This window comes from Cyprinodon variegatus, unplaced genomic scaffold, assembly GCF_000732505.1.
Source record: "Cyprinodon variegatus isolate N-32 unplaced genomic scaffold, C_variegatus-1.0 Scaffold2537, whole genome shotgun sequence".
Taxonomy (NCBI): domain Eukaryota; kingdom Metazoa; phylum Chordata; class Actinopteri; order Cyprinodontiformes; family Cyprinodontidae; genus Cyprinodon; species Cyprinodon variegatus.
The window spans coordinates 4,178-9,527 of record NW_015152990.1 but is presented as its reverse complement, the minus strand read 5'-3'; the positions used below and the strand labels follow the sequence as shown (position 1 = coordinate 9,527).

Below are 5,350 nucleotides of genomic sequence, written 5' to 3'. Positions count from 1 at the left end.
ACATAAGGCGCACCGGACTAAAAGGCGCAGTCTCAGTTATGTGTCCCATTTCTGTGTTTAACACACACATAAGGCGCACCGGACTATAGGGCGCGTTTTTTATATACAGGTAAATGTCCTCTACTACCTTTAAATACCTCTACTGCGTATTTAAAAATAAAGCACAGTCATACTCAGTTTTGCCCCCGCTGTATTTTTAAATACGCAGTAGAGGTATTTAAAGGTAGTAGAGGACATTTACCTGTATATAAAAAACGCGCCCTATAGTCCGGTGCGCCTTATGTGTGTGTTAAATACAGAAATGGGACACATAACTGAGACTGCGCCTTTTAGTCCGGTGCGCCTTATGGTCGTGAAAATACGGTAAGTATTTTCTGTTTTCCTCTTGGGAATGAACTAGACAGCTTAAACATATTGGAATATCTCTTTGGAGTTTAAAGGGGATCCACATTGAGTTATTGTTTTAAGCCAACAGACTGGGTGGTAAAAGTGTTAAACGTTTCTAAAGGGATTGTAGATGAGTCAAATTGAACACAGCAATGTCTTGGAAGGGTCATAAAATATCAGGTTAATTTTCTAATGAGGCTGACCTGGTAAATGAGAGCTAGTTCTAAATCATCTAACCGGGATGAAAAGGGTTAAATGACATTAAACTGTAATCTGCTAAATTAGATTTTTAATGGTAGGAATAGGTTGTTGTTTTTTTTAACCTAAGCCTACTTTAACTTTCTTTAAGTTGTTTTGTTATTGAAATGTGCTATATAAAAAATGCATTAATGTTTTTGAAACTAAGTTTTATCTGGAGGCCAGGCTGGGGCCAGGCAGGGGCCAGGCTGGGGCCAGGCTGGGGCCAGGGTGGGGCCAGGCTGGGGCTAAAAAAAACTTTAAAAATAAAAATTTGCCCCAAGGAAGCTTTCAGTCGCACTATGGGCATTATCACAATAAAGGAATCTACTACTATGTCTATAGCACCGTTTTAGGCCAACGCCTCTAATTTTAACAGAATTGCTGCAATTATGTTGAGATTAGATCAGATTACAAGTCAGATTAGTCTTTCTAGTAATTATAATACTTAGTAATTACTTCTAAAGGCCGTTGGAAACATCCTGGCTAAAAAATAAATACAGGAAGTTATTTTATAATTGTCTCCACATTTAATATTTACCTACTTTCTCCTGATTATTAAACTTCCATATAAACACACTGACAAATATGTTAATTTTAAGGGCTGCTATTGCGTAAATAAATACCTTTATCAGGGCTGATTGGTCTCACTCTTTTACTCCCAAACTTGTGGATGCCAGCTTGATCTTGAGCTCCAGAGAATGTAAGAAATAGATGTGGACCTTCATCGGTTTCTGAGAAGAAAACAAAAAAGTAAATAATAGGTGATATTTAAATCTTAGATACTAACTGAGAAATATTATTTAGAACAGTAGCACAGCACAAGTGAACTCCCTTAGAACCAAACCAAGAAAAACGGAACAGATGTTAAACACTTAGAGCTACTCTTAGAATCAGGAGAAGAAATGTTCTTAAGAGGTTTTAAATCTAGCAGCATGGGGTCCACACCATGACAAAAGCAGGAACAGACCAAAAATTAAATAAAAAGAATTAGAAAACTCACCAACAAAAGCAGAATGTTCATCTGCCTTTAAAGCATTTCCATTTAAATTTATCCGAGTTCTGGAAATGCATGTGAGTGAGTTGTTTGACAGATCCTGTAAAAAACAAGAAAAAAACAAAACAAATCAACTCTGTAAAATAATGTGGTTTATATCCCTTAGGCCTGCAGTCGCTGAACAAAACAGAGGAACTGCACTTATTTCAGTTTTTTTTTTTGGAGAACAGAGCATTCCTGCATATGATTTGCTTTTTTTCACCTGGATGTAAAACAACAACAGTTCTTGTTAAAACATCTGTGAATTCCTACCATTTCACAGCACCTCCTTTCATTCCCATTCCCACACACAATCAGTGGCTTCCCTTCTTCCCTCTGATGGACCAAAATGATGTAGGAGTTCTAAAAATCAAAGAATTTAATAAGAACAGTGGAAAGGACAACAGATGGTGTTGATGTTACTGTGATTCTCACATTGCCAGTCAATTCTTTCAAATCCACCTTCTTTTCCACCTGTGGAGAAACACAGAGGACTTTTACTTAGATTATAATGATAGTAAAATTCTGGAGCTGTTTAATGTTCTCAGTTTCATTTAGATTAAATTGAGCCCCACCGATGTCACAGTCTTGCCCATTTTGTATAAAACCACAGAAGTCTTTCCAAAAGACACAACAGTATCCGGCTGTCCTTCCAGAAGCATCACACCCGGCAAATGTTGTTCAGGTAACGAAAGGTTTTTAACCTCAGACTCTGCAATTAAAGACAGATAGGGGGTAAAATTAGCCGTATGCATATCTGCAGCCATTCCTTTTATTCTATTTTAACAAATACTAAAAACCAGGCTTTTTATGTGGAATGGATATGAGCATTTACTAACATTTTAAGTTTTGTTTATGTCACATAATCCCTCAAACCTGCAGACTCTGTCAAATTATGATCATGAGCTTCATTTTGACTAAAAAAAAACATTTATACATGCATTTACCTTATCAGGTAAATTTGGGACACGAGCCTTTACCAGAGAACATGTGACCTTCCCACAATGATTTTTAATGATGTGACACATTTAGTTTTTTGTTACAGGTAATGGTGTTGACTTTTTGGTGACCAAAATGTTACGATTTTGAAGGAAGCCTCTGTTGTTCAAATGGAAAAACCATCAACGAACAGAAGTGGGGAGATTGCGGAGAACACAGGGTCCTAAAAATGTCTCTAGAAATCTGTTGTCCCTCAATGGTTAAAGTCAAAAACTGTCTTCATTTCCACATAACATCACCTGGCACCCAATTCTTATTGTTATTTTTCTTTTTTTCTCTTTTTTTTTTAAAGAAGGATTTAAATGAGCTTTTTGTTGTTTTTTCTTACTTTTGTCTAAAATGTTAAAAACTAGTGGTGATCACTTTTTAAGTTCAAATTTATGTCTGATTGAAATGTAAATACTCTTTTCTTTACAAATGCATTTCATAATCGTAAAACGCATGTCAATTATTAATGTTATGGGATGTAAATACAAACACCCATATAAAAAAATAACAAATGTAAAAATACTCCCAAATTTAATCTATGGAGGTTCTGAAGTCTTACCTTTGGCTGTAAACACCATCCTAGGAGAATGCAAGGTCCCTTCAGTCAAACAACAAACGAATAAATTAAATACATTCAGCAGCATTAAAGGCCGCATGTTGTCAATGCAGACGCTGAACAGATGCAGTGGATCTTATCCTCCCTCTAAAATAAGACTCATTGACACTTCCTAGTCCTGAATAGACCAATGAAATACAAGCATGTAGGCTATGTGCGAAGTTTTATGCACGTTTTAAAACCAAGAGGAGTTTAAAAAACAAAACAAAATAACAATTATTCTACAACTGAGCTAATTTCCACCAAAAACCGTCACTAAGTCTATGTAGAGGAAATGTAAAACCTATTCACTTTAAACCTTTAAATCTGACGTCTGATCATGGAAATTAAACACTAGCGCCATCTGCTGGCGGATGAAAGATATACGTGGCTGTTACTTTATTTCTGAATGGATAGAATAATAAAGCAGCAGGTGAGGATAATTACTCTTACCTTACCTTTGTAAACTAGTTTGACTTCAGTTATAGATACTGTCACTTTATTAAATACACAAGTAGGTCCATAAAAACACAATTATTACTCATATTACTGAGAAGTAGTGATACTCTAAACTGAATAAAATGTCAGGTTGCTCTACCCACCATGAGTAACTCCAGCAAACAATGAACTGAAATGTTCTAACCAGTAACTCAGCAGCCAGATACATTACAGGGAGGTAAAGCGACATTTTTCATTTGAATAAGATCTTTGTTGTTTTAATGTTATTTTCTGCCAGGCTTTTAGAGATCAAGTGAGTGTGCTTTATCAAATATGAATTACATGCCATAAATAATGGTTTCATAAGGCAAAATAAATCTGTCAAAGACACAAATTCAAAGAAAGAATAAAAAAATCTAAAAAGAAATAATGAGGAAATCCATCCATCCATTTTTCATCACACTTATCCCCAGCAGGGTGCTGGTGCCTATCTCCATCTCTCTATAAGGGAGAGACACTCTGGACAGGTCGCCAGTCCATAAAAACAGACCCATGACACAAACACTGTATGTCCGTTTGACGAGGATCTTATTAAATAATGATCGGCACTTTTTCACCGAGAATTAAATATTTACGGGGAGAGGATTCTGCAACTCAGATGACAGGATATAAGATTACTTGTTTTTGGTTTGTTTAATATGAGCGATATATGGATCCTTTTTTTTCTAATTCTGTTATAGTTACAGTACATGAAGAACTACTCAAATTATTTTCAGATTTCACAGAAATAGATTCACTAATTCTTTGAGGGAAAATTAATTATTTTAGGGTTAGGATTAGGATTCACTCAATGATAACAACCTACTGAGCCTACTGGTATACTCTGAAGGCATTCTATGGGACTGATAGCTGCTTATAACGGCCATTTATTGGGATGATAACGTCCGGAATACAGCTGCAAAGAACCCCTTATTTACTGTGTAAAAGAAGACTGAAGAACATGAGGAGGGACACAGGAGATTCACAGGTTTTATATATTAGAACAAAGTTCTTTGACTTCATTTTCACCTGCAGATTTCCACCAGAAGATTTCACCTAAATAGATATATTGATCTACTACCATTCAAGAAATAATCCCGTAATACAACAGCTGTGGCAAGCCATTTTGATATGTACTAGTTTTACTGAATATGTATTCCTGATATCTGGAAAAAAGAAAGTCTTTGTCTAAATGACCATTTCAAACAAAATGACATTCTTCACATTTAGAATAAACATTCTGGATGTCTATAGATTCCATATTTCTAATATTACTGGTCAGCATTAGTATTATTTTAACTATGAAAAATGCTTTTCAAATATATAAATTTTCAGTTAGGCTGATAAATGTCAGAACAGCCAATTAAAATGTGTAAACATTTATAGATAAATAAAACTTAATTCTTAATAGTATATATATTTTTTTCACTTTCTAAAATTTATATCCTCTACAAAAATGTAACTTATTATTACAGTTAGGTCTAGGAGTTGTATTTTGATCAGGAAAAATCTTATTTTGGCGATCCACAAATGGAAAAACAGTGAGGAGAGTGCTTTTAATAAAAAACTCAAGCGACACTAGGAGTTCCCGACATTTGGCTAGTTTATTTAGAGTTTCAGATTTGAATATA

At 35.0% G+C, this 5,350-nt stretch overlaps 1 long non-coding RNA gene across 1 annotated transcript; it reads right to left on the bottom strand.

The window, feature by feature from the left end:
• Positions 1–2,232: 2,232 nt before the first annotated feature.
• On the bottom strand, positions 2,233–3,333 carry LOC107080937. Its single transcript, XR_001481001.1, has 2 exons — positions 3,207–3,333; positions 2,233–2,372 (listed from the first exon to the last, which is right to left on the bottom strand). It is a non-coding gene; the product is annotated as an uncharacterized LOC107080937 (long non-coding RNA).
• Positions 3,334–5,350: the final 2,017 nt, after the last annotated feature.